The sequence below is a fragment of the Thunnus albacares genome, chromosome 19, assembly GCF_914725855.1.
Source record: "Thunnus albacares chromosome 19, fThuAlb1.1, whole genome shotgun sequence".
NCBI classification, from domain to species: domain Eukaryota; kingdom Metazoa; phylum Chordata; class Actinopteri; order Scombriformes; family Scombridae; genus Thunnus; species Thunnus albacares.
Window position 1 is genome coordinate 15,961,199 of NC_058124.1, and position 18,960 is coordinate 15,980,158.

At 39.9% G+C, this 18,960-nt stretch overlaps 1 long non-coding RNA gene across 1 annotated transcript in view; it reads left to right on the forward strand.

Annotated features, from left to right (window-relative positions):
- LOC122969610 overlaps positions 1–15,104 on the forward strand; it is a 77,681-nt gene extending 62,577 nt beyond the window's left edge. Inside the window, exons 2-3 of the long non-coding RNA XR_006399061.1 lie at positions 13,443–13,501; positions 13,955–15,104. This is a non-coding gene — a long non-coding RNA (uncharacterized LOC122969610). The remainder of the gene's footprint in view (positions 1–13,442; positions 13,502–13,954) is intronic.
- Positions 15,105–18,960: the final 3,856 nt, after the last annotated feature.

An 18,960-nucleotide genomic window follows, 5' to 3' on the forward strand; every position in this document is an offset into this window, starting at 1 on the left:
ACTTGGAAAAATAAACTTGTCAGTGCTCTTTGGTGGACTAACTGTGTAATTGGATCATTGTTTCTATATCTTTCCTAGCAAATAAGTCTCCTGAATGTCCATTAAAGGTACTTGTGAATGTCACAGTAAGCCCCTGAATGTTGCTGGGTTGGGGTCTGTACTGTACATTTCTTATAACTTACATGACAGACTGTTAGCGATGTTTAATATCGATTGATTTATTGGCCTGATTAATTTATTGCTCTAGCTCAACCCCCGACTACCTATGACTCAAAATTGTGACCCCTCATTAAAGGTTATATGACCTTTAGTGTGGACGTGAGTTTGGAGCAGTGAGTGATTTTTCCCTCCCAGATTTTTGTTTTTAGTGTTTTTACAGACCTGAAGAGAAAAAATATTAAGTATTTACCATGAAAAAATGAAAAAAAGAAGAAAAAAACAGAAAAAAAAATTGTATAATTGAAATGCTTTTTCTCTTTTTCCTCTCATTTTCTTCATCTTTTGGGGCGCCTGATCTCCACTGTTGGGAACCACTCGCTCCAGGCACCCAAAACATTCTTGATTTATTTCACATCATGCTATAATTTATTCACTCACATTCAGGAGCTGAATTGCCACACACATTTTAGATTTGTAATATTCACCCTGTGCCCAGAGGCCTCTCACTGCCAGAGGTCTTGCCTTCAGTTCTGCCCAGGCTGAGACCTCCGTGGTCAGAGGTCCGGGGGCAGTTTTTCTATTGATCTACTCAGTAATCCATCCTTGCCTATACAGCAGGTAAGTGTTTATGTCAAACATCAAGTTCCCTCCTCTGTCTTCCATCACCACTATCTTTCTCTTCCTCACTTGATCCTGTTTTTCTTCTGTGTGTCCTCTTCTGTGTTTTTTCCTCTCTCCCCCTCTGGCACCGTAGTACCCTACCAACATGTGATTAACCCCACGAATGGAAAAGCTGCCCCTGTCCACTCTGTGTAAAATTACATGGCCTTGGGATATTTTGAAGGGCAGATTGTCTAAACAGGCATTTCCACGTAAACGAGGATGTATGAACAGTGTTCAGAAGAACAGGCTGCATTGATCAGTTTACTTTCAACGAAGTGCTCGCAGCTATGAACTAATTTAACAGTTGTTAAAAAAAACCACACTGGGATTTTGGGAGATTGGCCCACCAATGAACTTGCCTGCTAAGTGATTAGAATACAGACATCAGAATCATCCACAAGCCCTTCATGGTAACAACTTCACACACTGCAATGTAGTTTATGCATGTCCCAATGTTGTATCAGGTGCAGTTGGCACAAACACAAAAGAAATTCTATAAAATGTGGCCACACACTGAGTTTTGGGAGCACTGACTCAGTGTGTGGGCACTTCTCTCTAGAATAACAATTTCATGAACACCAAGCTGTACAGTAGCTGACTAGAATAATTCTAACATTGATGTAACTGGCAGTTTTATTTAGAGTTTATTTTTGTAAAGATACACATGAAATAACCTTACTGCCTTTAGCTGTAGAAAATAAACATGCTGTGTGTTTGGTAACATCAGTGCTTTCATCACTGAGACTCGAGGATTCAAAGTTGAAATGACAACAAGCTGTAAACACAGCATTGAAATTTTAACTCCTTATAAAGATGTTATTGTGAAGGTGTCAGCAAAGACTTCCTTATGCCTATTATTTGGAGTTGTGTTTCTGGCCAAGTCCAATATTCATTCTCTGTTCTAGCTCTGTTTTGGTCTCCACCAACTTCTGAGGAATATTTGGCTCTTTAGCGGCTAATGCTCCACTTTTTTCACTTTTGTCAACTTAATCTGCATGTCGTTTGGTGCTGAGCAGGTAGTGTACAGTTGGTTAATCAGAGGTACCTGCTACAAGGTTGATAAGAGCGGTGAGATGAACCAAAACGGTAAGAATGTGGGCTGTAAAACCAAAACGATGAGCTTAAAGATGCTAAAAAGCCCTGTAGAGCTGAGGGAAGTAAGTTGATAATTCTTTGTGGTTTCATCATAATGACCAAACCCTTTTTACAATATAGTCATTTAATCCACTGTTAATATAAAGATATTCATTAGTGGTCATGGTAATTTCACAAACCTTTGCATAACCTCATTAGCTTCACTGCGGCTCTCACGCAGCTATGCATTCAGGGCACAGTTTCACCAGAAAGAGGCACTACTAACATTGTGACTTGCAACATTTTGACTATTGTGAAATATGTGGTGCTGGAAGCTTGGTGACGTAAAGACTATTTACTTGTGGTCATAGCTAATATGTTAGCTTCCTCCAGTTTGGCTCTGGTTGCCTCAGTTTTCTGAAATGTCAGCACTAATAAGATGGTTTATAGTTGGTCAACAGTGACAATTTTATGAGTCATAGTTCACCAAACTTGAACTCTGTGCGAAAACAATACATGAATTTATGTTACCTCCAAGAGCAAATCTGCAGATCGTGGTGATTCCACTGAAATGAACAGTGTTTTGCTGTGAATGCTGGTATCACCAAGCCTGTATAATGCATTCAATATAGTTGTACTTCGCACTGCAAAACTTAAAGCTCAGGTTAGATTATTGCAGTCCTGATGAATGGAAAGTACAAATCCAGATATAAAATAAAATAGAATAGGGAAGACTAAATGTCAAAAAGTGCTGTCTTCAAAATGCCCAGAAGTCAGATTGGATGGCATGTATACAGCAATGGACGTATACACAAACACACATGTAGACAATTGGTCTTTATTCCATTAACTCTCGCTTTCTTTCTCACACACACACACACACACACACACACACACACACACACACACACACACACGCAGATGCCCACTATAACCAGAAAGCTCAATCTAACAAACAAAAGGAAAAAACACAAATCAACTTAAACGGAAATTAAACATTTTATAATGCTTTAAGCACATTTCACTCCAGTGATCACATAAACACGTAAATATATTCAGAAATATTTTCCCTCTGTGAAACGTTGTAACAATTATCGGATTATCGTTTCATCTTTTGTTTTGGTGGATCTGGACTGGCGATTTAAAATTCTAAACAAATCGGATAAAAGGATGCTTTGAAGTCTGATGACTGCTTCATTTGGTTCTCTCTTCTCCTTTCTTTTCCTCCTTGTCTCTTTTTTCTCTCTCTGCCTTTTTTTTTTTTTTTTTTGAATCTCTCTTTATGACGGTCTCTGTCTCTGTCTTGAGTCGAAGTAAGCTTTGTTTGTGGTTCAGACATCTCCCCGACAAGCTACTTGTGCTTCTTGTACATACCTGGCATCCAAAGAAATTATATTTTTTTCTGTATCAATCTCCAAAAAGGATACTCTCTTCCTGGTTTTCAACGCTGGGCAGGTCAAAGATCAAAATGGGCACATCAATGAAGCCAATGTTAGAAGGATAAATTTGTGATAAAGATTTCTTTCTTCTTCTTCTCTTTTCCTCTTTCTTTCCCTCCTCATTTCCCCACGTGCACCTCTCTTTCTCTCTCTCTCTCAATGCTCTTCATGCCTCTCTGCCTTTCTCGTTTTCCTCTCACATATGTTGCGGTAGTGACACTAATTGACCATTCTTAAACATCCGATAACCTAATCCTTGTTTCTATGATGACATAATTCAATTCCACAGTCAGATTACTTAACAAATTCTTGCACATGCACACATAAACACCCCAGATGCACACACACGCACACACATCTGCTTAGTCACTTTTCCAGTTGGCATGTTTCTCCAGAAGTAAATAATGAGGAACACCAACGTAGAATCAACATGTGTATGAAGTGTGTGTGTGTGTGTGTGTGTGTGTGTGTGTGTGTGTGTGTGTGTGTGTGTGTGTGTTTGGGGAACACCAGCATTGATTGTTGATAGAGAAATGATGGAACCATTAAATTCATTAAAACACAGTTTCGGCAGTCATGCTTTACTGGGAGACAGATACAAACACATAGCGAGGACGTGCTACCACACATACAGGGCAAAAAACACACACACACATACAAGTCTGATTGATTTGTTAGGAATTTTAGGCAAATATTTATATTGGTATCCATATTTATCGTCTTTTGCTTCTGAAATGACCCAGTCTCCCTCCAGGGAGTCATTAGTCTTTAATTTTATGTGTGATGAGTGATATACTGTAAGTTGGATGGAAAAGTGACGCATCAATGTGTGCGGTCCCTGACTACACTTGTGAATGTGTTGAAGATGACGGATATACTGTAGCTCTCACAGTCTGATGGCCGTAGCGTTACATGTCTAAATCTCAGCAGTTAGTAAAAAGTCAGAGCTGATAAAAAATAATGTGGGGCAGTTATACAGTATAAGCTGCTGGTATCGATAACATTTATCAGAGATAAACATAAAACTATTTCAGATTTTATTTTAGTTAAGTTTCAGCTCAGATCCAAAACAGATATGTATAATATTTCTAAGTTATACTGTAGAAGGTAAAAAAGTATGTGGTTTGTTTTAGTCACTTTATAGTGATCTTGGCATATATATTATATTACAATACAATATTTTGAAATATATATACAGTAACTTGTGATGTTTCTTTGTCCCTCATTGGCAAAGAATACCTTGCAGCAAATGTATCTTACAATATATATAATACAATATATAAAAACATCATTAAGTAAAGCCTCTTACACACATAGTTCCTGGTAAATTACTGCGATAACCTTTCAGACACCACCAGTGATTTTCACTATTCACACATGCAGCTGCATTCAGGAACATTTTTGTCTTGCGCCTTTTCACACATGCCATGGCAATGCCGGAATAGATGGGGCAAGGGACAGTCCAGCAGATGGTGGTCATGCAACACTTATGGATGCCAACCGCCATAAAACTCAACAGAAGAAGAAGAAGATGGGGCAAGGCCGGATGTATGTCTCATGTTATTTTCAGGAACATGGTGGAGGAGCTGTTTTTGTCTGGTGCCAATGTTCTTGTAACGTATTTAATATTTAACAAGTTTGTGAGACAAATCACCCATGAAAGCATTGACAAGGCAAACGCAAATAAGTCACAGATTCAAATACATCATCAGTGGAGTCTTGTGATTGGTTCGCTAGCTCCGCATAAAAACGTCCTTCGTCAGACGGATATAACCCTTTACGTGTTTGTCCCTGCAGTGTTTTCCTCTACTCCGCTCGTGTTAACCGTCACTTTTCTGCCACTCACTCTTTCCCACCCGCTACGCACACATATTAGGCACTGCCCTATTCCTTAACAGAGCTACGCTACCAATAGTTTCCTAGGTAACGACACAGAGGTTGATTCATGTATCGGAACAGTGCTACATGGAGGCTCCCAAACGCTATTGATTTCCAAATGAATGGATATTTGGCTTTATTTTTGGCATTAAAAAATATTTTTTTGGCCTGGTGGGGGTTCTTGTCATTATACTTATAGGAGAAACACCGATTCAGTAAATAAAACATACAAAGCTCACATGAGATTTAGTTACTGCCTGAATGAAATAATCTTGGCAGCATTTATTGCAGCAGTTTACTCTAAAACCAGAGGCGTCTGATGCAATGACACTCAAAACACTGAGAAAATAACACTACAAGAACTTCCTCTTATTACATCTCTTGTCCTCATATTAGTTACCGTAACAGTTTTGTCAAAAGTGGAAGAAACTACTGTCTGTGTTATTTGAACTCATATTAAAAATGTCCATTCAAATGAACCGCAGCAAGATCAGAAGCTCAAAGATTAGCCCCCTGAAGAAAAGCCAGAATCCATTTTCACTTATTCAGCTTTAAAAGTTCAGGCCCTGCAGTAGCAGTAATGGTAGACTTTAGCAATGAATCATGTAGTAGTAATGATTCATTTTATCCTCCCCAATACACACAAGCATTATGCTTAGCCCTGATAAACCTCTCAGCACACACAGACACATACACACACACATACACACACAAAAGAGTTCATTCACACTAGAAGCAGATTACAGAAAAGCATAATTAATGGGGCTCTCTGCCGCACCTTAAAACACATACACACTAACACACATGCACACAAACAAACCCACAGATATTAGTACATGCTGTTTGCTCTCTCTGAGCACAGTGCCTCTCGCTGTTTGTCATTCATGTCTACATTTCCTGTCTGTAATTTGAACGAGGGCACACTGCTGAAAGCCTGCTTGGAGCCCACTGACCTGAAACTTGCTAAATGACAGACAGCGAGTGGAGCTGGTGAACATAATGACACAGAGACGTGCGATAAGCCAACCCTGTTAAGAAGAATATCTGAATACTAATCAGTATCAGTGATTCCTTTATTTTCCCGGGGGCTGTTTGCTGAGAGTCCAACCTCTTCATAAGCGCTGCTCTGCTTCTCATTCACACAGTTCAGTAACTTCTCCACTGTAAAAAGACATTACACGGCTGCTCCTCTGAATGGGCTGTGGGGTCATTAAAATGCTCAAGGGCACTTTAATCTTACAGCCTGAAACCTGCATTAATCAATATTTTGATATTAATATTGAACTGGATGACTTTATGAAGGCCTGGAATCACCCAAACTAGAGATAAATAGAGTGCATTAGTTTGTAGTATTGTTTTATCTGTGTGCCTGCTGTTATATTGTCCTTTAATGCTGCTGTCCTGGCCTGGTCTGACTTGCGAAAGAGGTTTCCAACCTAAATGGGGCTGGTTAAGTAATGGTTAAATGAATAAAAATTTAAAAAAATTCCTCTTGTAATCTATTGTTTTGGTTTTACAGCCCATGAATATGTATGATTCAGTCTCAGTTTCTCATTAATCCAAAACTATTTAATGGAAAATATTTTCATGAACCCACTATTAGGTCTTCATAAGTCCAAAACTTACACCATTCAAAACAAACCCGTGGAAAACCAACCTGAACCTGAAATGCATAAATACACAATGCAAAAAAAGACCCCTGATCTGAATGGGACTTGAGGATAATTAGACCTGATCCAAAACAGACCTAAATAGACCCGGCAGCAGCATAATGCACCACAAATGAACAAACAACTGCATTTGTAAAGAGTAGCAAAGCATGTTACTTTTCCCCTCGCTTCACAGTTCATACTCTCCCTCTTTTGTCAGCAAACATATCTTTCTGCTGTGATGATCATGATGCATTATGTGATCAGAGCTGACAGAGAGTCCTCTTGGATCCACTTAGGTATTATATACCAGTGTTTCCCCTAGGTTGACTGCTTTGGAGCGGCGGGGGGAGGCGGCGTATGTGGGGGTATATGACAGAGAATCATCAGCCACACACTTCTCCGTTCTCTGTTAAAGAGCGGCTGAGGTTGACACTAAAATGAGAATTGCTGGTCCACTTTAAAAGTCAGTCCACCTTAAGTGAGCCTGGTCAAGTTAAGCTAACGCGTTGTTGCTAACTTCGGGGCTAACCCCTTTCGATAGATGAGTATTTTCTTGAGGAGCTGCAGCATTTACTAACCGACACGCAGTCTGTACTGTACATTTACTGCCAGATTGACAACTTACTGCTAAACTTTTCCTCTGCGCCGCTCGCATTCACGTCATGTTTCTGCCGGTCGCCCTCTGCGCTTGTGCAACTACACATGCACATTTACACACACATACACACACATGCACTGCTTTATTCCTTAACGGCGCAACACTACTCTTGCAAAAAGACATAGATGTCCTTTGAAGAACAAAGAGAGTGAGGATGACTAAAAAATCCACAATAACGTAGGGTGTTGCACAGTGTGCGAGAGAAAATCATTAGTAGCTCGTTGACATTAATGATCGTCTGAAATTTTTGCAGCGGCGCTCATAATTTTGCAGCAGCGGTGCGCCGCTGCTGAATGAATATCAGGGAAACACTGTATACTGTATATTGACACACAGACTTGAAGCAATACAGACCCAACCCAGCCTGACTGTATACAATTTGGATCTGGCCAGTCTCAGGTCCCTGTTCAGGTTATTAGGAATCAAGTGGAGCCATGAAGGCATCTCCCCACATCTTTCCATTACTAAACAGTAGACAGAAATAGCAAGTGACAGATCGTGAAGAAAGACAAAGAGTTGGAGAGCCATAGACGCAGATAGTTTTCTCAGAAGTTGGAAGAGACTGAACTAGTGGTAAAAAGAGAGTGAATATTGGACTTTGTCAGGTGACTAGAAAAACAACTCCGACTGGGTACACTGAGCACTGACTGTGCATCTGTTAGCTTGTTTTGATGTTTGTTTTTATGCCCCCTAGTGGCCCAAAAGTGATTAATGCATTTTAAATCAAATTCAAAGTACATTTTCATAGATTTCTTGGCCACTTGGGGACAGCATGGCAAGTCCGAAACATAACTTTGGCACATTAGCACATTAAAGAGTTATTATAGCAAATATGTTAGCAAACAATTGCAGTTTACACATCCACTAATACGCAGGAGAATTATCATTCATTTGGAGTCATGTTTATTTCCACCTGATGAATGTAAGTCCATTATTATCTCCTTTAAGCTCTTTTTATCTCCGCCAGGTGTAAGCCTAGAGGGGATTATGTGTTTGGTCGTGTGTGTGCATGTCTGTGTGTGTGTGCGTGTGTGTGTGTATCTGTCCGCAGCTAATCTTGCATTTTGTGCACATTTATGACTGTATACTCAAGCATCTCTCGTGGTTTTGGTGATTCACAATTTTTCATTCCTTATGAGCCTATTGTAGAGCTTACACTTTTGTCTTTTCAGCAGTCCTCACGATTTTATGATATGCTTTATGACATAGCAAAAGGCTTTTCCTGCAATCAGCTAGGCTAAAAATAGGCTAAAAATAAGGCTTACCTAGCCTTTTGCAGGCCACATTTTGGCCTTTCTTGTGGCCAAAAACGGACGTACATAGAAAGGTTTGGTTTCATCCTGAACCAGAGCATCTGCTGATTAATTCCATACCTGATATGTTATGATCCACTAAAGTTAGGCACGATACGACATGAATAAATCTGTTTCTGTTATCTTTGCCACCATCTTGACTGTACAGACCTGGCAGAGATCTGCACTCTACTGAGTGCACTCTTTTAGTTTTTGCTTGCTCTCAGTCTTCACCAACTCCTGAGGGAAATATCTGGCTCCTCAGATACTTAAGGCTCAACTATGCTTACCATCTAGTTGTTAACTTTGTCTCTCTGCCATTTGGTGCTGGGCAGGTAGTATAAGAGTGTTTTATCTGAAAACAGATGCCTGTTGTAGCCGCAGACAACGCTAATGAAGGTGGTTGAGAGTGAACCAAAAAGTAAAAGTTCTTGGCAGTAAAATCAGAACAAAGACTTAAAAAAAAAAATCTAAAACTTGAGGGGAGTCAGGTGATACAGTAATTCTCTGTCATTTGACCCATTGGTCATACAAAAGTAATGATTAAGTACAGCTTTAAAATTTTCTCCCTGCTCTTTCAAAATATCCAGAAATTCACTTCATTGTATCCTGCTGTGCCTTACTTGCAATCTAGGTGCCATAGTAACAATGTGCATTAACGCTGAGCTATTAATACAAGATATCCTGTGACAAACTTCTGTCGGCCAGCACTTTGTCTCAAAACACTTTTTTGCTGAAGCATAAATTACTCATTCATTAATTCGTCCTGCTGCTCAGACTTTCCCAGCCACAGTGGGTTGTTGACCTGTTGACCTTTCACATCCCACATTAATGTAACAAGTAAACACCTGTTTTTTAAGTCTAATATGACCAAGAGGTTCTGCTAATGTCCCTTAATAGGACTAATATGCAAATGATCTCATAATCACACTTCACACAGTTTGACGGCTGGAAGAGTTTGTAGAGTCTCCGTAGAACGTTGGAGGTCTAATTAATTCTGCGTTCAAGCCTCATTACCATATTTTTGGAGCAAAAATTATTTGCATAGTTTCCAGGCATGTAGCCCGAGTCCTGATGATGAGGGTTATAAGGATGATGCAGACTTGCATATTTGTTTACAATCATAACACACAGATTCATATTCATACACACACACAGCAGTCTCACAGCTGTGTATACTGTATGTAAGCACATGGATACACACATATGTTATCTATCTATAATAGGACCCAAAGCAGCAAGAGAGAAACTGCACTCAGTGCTTGGTGGTCTTAGCAAACAGATTGAAACTCACATCACAAACTTGAGAGTGATCTTAGACTCAGATGACTTAGACTTAGATGTCATTTTAAAAAGGTCAAACATCCTTTTTCATCCTTATTCATGCTTTTATTACTAGCTGTTTAGACTACTGTAATTCCCTTTTTACTGGATTATCTAAAAAGTCTAAGAAAACTACAGCTAGTTCAGAGTGCTGCGGCCAGAATCTTGACTAAAACAAACAAAATCTATCTGTTTATCTAATCTATCTAATCTATCTGTAAGTGTGTATGCATTAGTGATTTTCTGATCAAATGTAGAATTGGCTCATGTATATTCATGATCAATCAACACGGAGTGCAGTTAAGCATAGCCTATCAGATTCTGCCCCGACACTCCTGGATTTGCATATTTTAATTGCTGCCGCAACGAGTGTATTACTGACGCATCACCTGTGTCTTGCACACACACAAACGTGTGCACACACACACACACACACACACACAGCTAGTGTGACAGAAAAGTGCTTCTCAGTTAAATTTAAATGTTTAAGATCGGTCTCTTTCAGTCTTTAATCCTCTCTTTCTCCTTCTCTGTCTCTATTTCACCAGTAATATCAGTAATTATTCTGGCTACTTCCCAATAGTCTGCTTGGAATTGAATTTAGCTATCTCTATGTGTGTGTGTTTTCTAGAGTGTGTATTTCTCTCTCCCTGTGTAATTGCTTGTTAAGCCGTTTCAAAGCAGGTGCAGTTTGTCTGAATGACTTCTCTGTTTTCTAAGTAGTTAACTGCCTTAACCTGCCAACTTACTTGTGTGCATTTGTGTGTATGTGTGGGTGTGTGCATAATGAGGGTGACGTCAGTCATCATGTCTGACAGCTCCCTTCCTGAAAACACACCTAAGAAAACACACTGCCATGCACATATGTGCCGGCACACACGGCTCCTTACAAACACATGCGTAAATTTTCACAGGCACAGATGCATGTGTACAAGCAAACACGCATGCAAACACTCTCCTTTTGAAATCACAACACACACCTCAAGTTGCTGACAGATGAGAACCCGACGTCTCTGAAAAGTAAACATTTCATTCAGCGACTTTTTCTGATTGATAGCCCTTTTTGTAAAACTACGCTTTGGACTCATTCAAAACAGAATTCAGTTTTGAATGAGTCCAATGAGTCTTAAAACTCAGAGCACACATAAAGAAACCTACAGAACCTTTTATATTTATAAAATGCAACAATGACAATTGTTAAAGGACAACAATTTTTGAGTGCTGTACAAGTGAGTATTATGACTTTTAGAAGCCATTTAATGAATTAAGATAGTAAAATACCAATACTCATTGTTGCAGAGAACATTTCAAGAATTTTTGATTTGTTTAAACAATTTTACTTTATCATGCAGCACAGCAGTACACAAAGAAAGAAAAGAGAAGACAGAGAGAATGTGATAAGGACCATTAAAACAATTTTGAAAACACAATGTCACAAAAAACATTCTGTTAAAGGGGACATATCACGCTTTTATATATATACTGTTATATATTTATACACAGAGTTCCAAAACTTGAGGTGAATGTATGTAAAAATGCCATCTTCAAGTCAGAAGTCCAGGTTTTTGACTCGAAACTTTGTTTCCAAAGTTACCTCTACTTCCCCATCAAACTGACGTCAGATTGTTCGCACATCCCCACAAACAGCTGTCCGTCTGTTACTAAGGTTGTTCCATGGGTTGTTTGCATTGTTCACTTGCATATTTCGGATCGGATTCGGGCTCGAACATTTGCAGATGTGTTTGAGAAGTGAAGAAAAGAAGCGAAATCTGGCTACTATTGTATGTTTACCAAGCCCCCGGAGCTAAGGGGGGCAACCTTAAAGAGACAGTTGCTCACACAGCCTGTTTCAGACGGAGGCTGAACTGAGGGGCTGTATAAAGGACCAGTACAAGGAGTATTTAGTAAATCATGCAAGATATACCAGTAGAATATAAATATAGAACATGTGCATGTTATGTCCTCTTTAAGTGTATTTCAAAAGTATTTTAACACCAGTAAAGTATTACAAAATGTAAAAATATTAGTATCCTTTAATCAAATGAGACCTTCACCAACAGGTGTGGTGACCTCTCCTTGCTACCACACTAAATACACGTAGTGTGCCACCAGGTCCTCTTACAGGTGAAATCAGCTACTGTACATGTGTTGCTTTATGGGTTACTGATGCTGAAATAAGCTAAAGCACATAGGGAGATAGTTTGAGAATGGGTGAATAACTAAAGGCAAAATAACTTAACTCATTAATACTACCAGCCAGTTTTCTTTACCACATTCTCTTGACAATGACAACGAATTGATGATTGAAACTGAACACTGAAATTATACGCTGATGTTTAAAAAGCTACACATAGTACGTTAACTGTGAATAAACAGTTTTGACAAGGATACGCTGTTTCAACAAAAACATGCAGAGTAACAAAAACATGAAATATATGAAAGAAAGGCTCTGTACTGAAAAGTAGAAAGACAGATAGACAGACAGGCACAAAGAGACACAGACAAATGCAGTCAAAGCACAATAGGTACAAGAGCTGAGGAGAGTCAAAGGAAAGAAAAAAATAAAACTCGTTGCAGGGGTTCCCTGCTTTCCAGCCTGTCTCATTGTAAATTCCCTCATTTAAAAAATGGTGAAATTCATTTCTCACACAGATGGGAACAGGCAAGGCTGATTTCATTAAAATACCCCATCTGTTGGATGGAGAGAGGGAGAGAAAACAAACAAGGGTAAACCAAACAAAACAGTTCTCCTGTCCTGGAATAATTTGTTTCCCCTCCAATGATGTATGTGGTGTATGTGTGTGTGTTTGTGTGTGTATGTGTGTGTGTGTTTGTGTTGTACTGGTGGAAGATGGATTTGAACAGACAGGCTGCCATTGCTACAAGAGCCAGCTAGAGAGAGAGACAGGGAAACAGAAATATGTGTAAGAAATGAGGGAGAGAAAGAGACAGTGAAAGAGTGCAATACTTAGCTGGAGTGAAGAGTAAAGGAGACAGAGACCGGTAGAGAGCATGACTTTAAAATGGTTGTACACCGTGTACTTGCGTGTGTGGATTTCGACAGGGTAGTGTTGTCTCAAATTGAACACGGCCGTTATGCACTTACCGGAAATGACGATCGCAGCATTTGCCCACTTCTTCTTCTTTTTAATGGTGAATTCCAACCAGGTGGAGCATTATTTCCAATGTTTGACTGCGATTGTCACCCGCCAAAATATCTGCCAGCTCGTTTGCTTACTTCAATTTTTATTAAAAATGAACGTGCTTTTCATTTTTCTTGCTTGTGTGTGCTCTCTGTTTCAAGCGAGGTGGGGATTACACTGAGGACGAAGCGTCCTCCGGCTCCTCCTACAAACTGAAAAGGTACTAGTATGTTGATTTACACATTGTTTTTACTGTGATCTACGCAGCCCATAGACTAGACTATTGTTGTGCAGCGTTACCCTTATGTCAAACTTACCTAATAAACAAACTGTGATTTATAGTTGTAATTATCTGTGCTCTAGCTAGCCTGATCATTACATAAAAGCACATTTATCTACATTTATTTGCTAATGTCTGATAGTGACATGCAAAGTGAAAATGCAACATACGTAACTTGCAGCCTACTGTTATGCAGCAGTACCTATACTTACTTAATAAACTATCATTTTAAGTCATAATTGTCTATGTTCTAATTGTTCTTCACACCAACATACAGTGACAGTATAAGAGTGAAAGCAGAGGCAACAGAATAAACACCAAAAAAGATTCTGTTCGTATCTTCCATTCATTTATGCACTACTCTATGTTACTTATAGCTTCCATCTCTCCAAGGCATCTTTCAATGGTCTGAAGGTCAGCCTAGGCACAATGTGTGACCATGGATGGGGACCCGTCATTGAGGCCTTGGTCTTCGTAGTGGTACCTCATGTTGTGTTGTGGCCAGAGCCTTTGATATGCCCCAAGCCACCATGCACCGGGCAGTCCACATAACCAGCAGGAAAGTCTTCTCTCTCCTCCCCCAGGTCATCTGCCTTCCACCTGAGGAGGATTTGCCTCACCTGGGTCCATGTTTCACACATTTAGCCAGGTCAGCAGCCTTTAGAAGGGTAGTTGGAAGCATTTATGGCTGCCACGTCCGTGTGAAGCCACCAACAGAGGACGCAGCCTGTTACCTGAATAGAAAACTATTCTATTCTGTTCAGTTTCAGGCTGTCTGTGACCACAGAGCCAAGTTCATTCATGTATTCATCTGTTTCCCTGGGCCGCGATGGTGTTAAAGCACAACCCCCATTTATTAGCAACAGAAATACCCTCCACCAGGGTTCTGCGTCATTGGGGATGATGGCTACCCCTGCCTCAAACAACCCATCACCCTCATGACCCCTTACAGACAGCCTCTCCACAACCAACTCCACGTTTGCTTAAATAGTCACCTGTCTAAAGCGAGATGTATTGTGGAGAGAGCTTTTGGCATCCCAAAGATCAGGTGGAGGTCCATCTTCTTGAAGCCCTCTATGTCCCGGAGGTCATCGCCTGCTACACAGTCCTGTACAACATCTGTCTCAGCAATGGGGACCTGTTGGAGCCAGAGGATGTTGATGGAGGCAGCAGCAGGGGACCACCCAGAACCAGCACCTCCAGGCGCCATCTGTGGAGCAGAGGACAGGCACGGGATGACAATGCTGTGTTGTGCACCAAATCACGACTATGCTCTGTAAATTTTTGTACTATATTATTGTACTGATGTCTCGCTGTTTCCTGTTGCCCTGCACGGCTTGTGGTCTGTCTTGAGAATTCTTGTTTTGTTGCTGTTTTTATGGCATCTTATTGTCTTTGTTCTGTAAATTTGATCACTTTATAGGTTTCAAAACATCTTGCCAGAGGATTGCAGTTGAAAATTAGCAAGCTTGCTAACACTGGCACATGCTGATTGTGTTGTCCTTATAAATAAGTAAATAAATAAATATAATAATAAATATAAATAAATTATATATAAATGAATATAAATAAATTTAAAAAAAGAAAAAAATCATTGTGCTTAATTGGAACATTAATATGTATATTAACTCTTTAATAACTATTTTTAATTGTGTTTAAATGTCCTTTTATAATGTGTTTCTTTTGCGCTGTCCTAAAGCACTTTGAATTCTCGTTAAAATGTGCTATACAAATAAACTTGCCTTGCCTTTCCATATGTATGAACATTTATTTGTGATTGACTAAAGATCTAGAGTAACAATAACAACAGACAGAGCAGATAATAAAGGTTTTTTTAGTATTATTTGTTTACTAATTTCTCAAGGATTGCCAGGAAATGCTCCTCCCTAGCAGCAATCTCCCTGTCTCTCCTCTCTCTCTCCCTCATTTTTAAAAAAAAAAACGTTCCTCCCTCTCTACAGCCTCAAATTGTCTCCTCTTCTCCCTCTCTACATCCTCGCAGTGTCTCCTCTCCTCCCTCTCCACAGCCTCACGGTGTCTCCTCTCCTCCCTCACCACAGCCTCACGTTGTCTCCTCTCCTCCCTCACCACAGCCTCACGTTGTCTCCTCTCCTCCCTCACCACAGCCTCACGGTGTCTCCTCTCCTCCCTCTCCACAGCCTCATATTGTCTCCTCACCTCCCTCACAGCTGCCTCTCTGGCTCTCGTCTCCTCTCTCTATCACCTTCGCCTCCATCTGTCTGAGTCTCAGCTCAAACCTCTCGTCTATCTCCCACAGATCCCTTAAAACCTCCACGACATCCACCCGCTGCCTATTTGGGGTAGATGTCATGGATGTTGTGGCTGTGTCCCGTTCTAGGGTCACCACAGAGGGGGGTTCGACCATCGCCACATCCTGGGTAGATAAGGCAATGAGGACAGGCGGCGTTAGTGACAGCCTGCCCCCGATTGCCTCATCCATCAAACTGTACTACTTGCAAGATGCAGCACTGGTCTCACCCCCTGTGCTGACCCCAGTTCTGGGGCACTTCAGGTCTTGCGGAGGAAGGACAGCAAAAAACAAAAAAACACTCTAGTTTCAAATCAAACTTTTGAAATGTCATTCCTTGCCTATTCTTTACAGTATTCAGTGTTTCCCCTATGATTTTTGTCTAGCAGCTTGTGCTTAATAGAAATAGTATATAGGCTAAAATGTATGCTGAAAATGTGTAAGTGATATAAAATCATCCTCAGTTAATTTGTGTTATGAATACTGTACACTGAGTGTACACCAAACATCATGAATAATAAACTGTAAAATTTTCAACAGTGGTGCTTAATTTAATATTGGCTGTCTGCCACCACTGTTGAATGCATAGAGGGGAAACACTGGTATTAGATGTCCTGGGGTTACTAACTACTTGCTCCAGAAAAAAAGTAAAGTAAGTAATTATGTAGAGTTTCTATTACAGCATCCACATAGCTGGAGTAACATGAATGTAGTATCACACTGACATATTTTAAAGTTACCTCTTCATCAACTCAAACAATAATTGAAATAGTGAAAAGACAGACAACCAACCTTATATTTTTGTTTCAGGTTTTTTCGTTAAAGCTGGGGTCAACACTCCCTCCAGGCCTCAACCCAAACACACACCAACAACATTAACAGACATTAGCTAGCTCGTGTTAATGTTTGCGATATCAAATCATTACAGACTGCTAAATTAACAACTCCTCTTCTGCTACGTAGCCAAGATGGTGACCATTGAGGGTGAGAAGTGTCCAGCGTTTCACACTGAACTTTTTGACTGTTATGAGTGCACCATCTGGGTACTCATAGTGCACTGCATTTTGCCATATTTGTCAGTGAATGCACACTCAAAATAGCAAGTGTAAATACAGAAGTACGCAAATTGAGACACAGCTTGAGACTATGTCCACACTAGTGCATATTTCTCTCTGTTTTGACCTCTATCCCAACCCAGTCGCCAGACAAGAACATTGATATTCCAATATTCTGCAAAAGCCTGCATTACACTTAATGACAATGCTTTTCTGCACATAGCAACTATATAGTAAAGATTAGAGAAACATTGTGGATATGGTAAACAAAATATGGTTTACAGGAAGCAAACATTAGTTGCAGGTCATAGTGCACGAACTCTGTCCTCCTTCTAGAAGTCTGATGAACTACTACCATGATCTCCACCGCCTGGCTACATAAAAGGAACTCTACTGTGTGTCTTGCATTGGCACTGAAAATTGGCATTGCTTTGTAAAATCAAGAGTTGCAGATTTGTCCCTTATAGATTAAAATAGATAGATATTCCTCAGATAATGAGCTGTCTGTTCACACTAATCCAGTGTTTTTCTCATTTGAAAACAAAGCTTTATGAAAGTGCTCTTCAAAGTCGATCAATTGAAAAACAATGGCAAAGTATCTGAGCGTGGATAAGGGTAAAACGAGGAAACTAAGCTTTTGGAAAACATTGACGTAAGCTTGGTTGGGCACAACTTTCTGTCGCTTGTAATCCTCTCTGTGATCACTCAACTCATTTCCAAGACATATGTTGTCATTAATCAGAATTCCTATAAATTTTGTTAGCTGACTCGTGATCATAAAATACTGATTTGATCCACTTATCAGCGCTGAGGGCCTGGTTAACATAGTAGTAGGATTTATGACGTGACATATGATGTAATAGCTAGTAAATGGACATTATGATTATTTCTTAAGCCCACTAGTCCCATGGTCAAAAATGAATTTTCAATGTCATATTTTATACTTTTTCAGTTGTCTGACAACAGTAACAGAAACATAAAAATAAAAACAACTAAATCTTGGCTGTATTAAATTGAAGTGTACGTGATCATGAGCAGGAGGGCATAGAACGGACTGGACAACACAATCAAAATAGGATAAAGATGAGGAGTTTTAACTGTTCCTACAGTTTACATGTTTCATTTTGGACAGGGATTTTTACAAAATGTTTCTGTACAAAAAAATTACGTCAAAATGCAAGCGCAGAGTGCATTTTCAAATATATCCAGCTTAATGTGGACCTACTCTCAGAGAGAATAACTGAGACATGAAATGTAATAACTGATAGATGGAAAAAGATGAGAAGGAATGTGAGAGAGGGAAGAGCAGGCACTGTATTTTACATTTGTTTTCAAATGCTTTGACTTTTATTGAAGCCTAATCTCTCTTGTGTGGGGGTGGTTGTGTGTGTGCGTGCGTGCACGGGATGGTGTGAGGGCATGTGTGTACATGGGTAAGCATGGGATTGATGTTTGAGTGGGAGTGAAGGATGAGTGTAGATTGCTGTATAATTCATCGTGTATCCTTTTTATTGCATTTGACCAACCCAATTTCCCTACAGGGGTAATAAAGTTTATCCTCTAAAAAGGCATAAACTGACAGAGAGGGCTAATGAGGGGAGGAAGATGAAGAGTTGCAGACAGAGAAGTGTTATTAATAGCTTCTGTTTCTTAACCTTTGGCCTAGACCAGCCATCTGTGCCGCACTTCTGAACATGGGGAATCTGGTATCACCTTCTGCAGGAGTGTTAAAAGTTCAACAAAAACTACAAGTTACATCTTTTCCAGAACTGCAGGGTGAAGCGGCATGACCTAATTTGTTTTTCGGGCCCAGAGGAAAAGAGTTGTCGTCCCATTTAATGCTTGTTTTCACTGACAGCGTTTCAGCAAAACTCTGTGTTTTCCAGAAGGAAAGTGATACTGTAGCTGTCACAAAACATTCAAAGAGTAGAGGGTGTTGTCTTTGGATGCCAGAACAGATTGTGCTGATGTGTACACGTGTTACATGGGGTTACGTACTTATTTGTTACTCTTTGAAATGTGGTTGAGCTGCATTTTTATCTATGTGTTTTTTTGTAATCAAGGCAGATCTACAG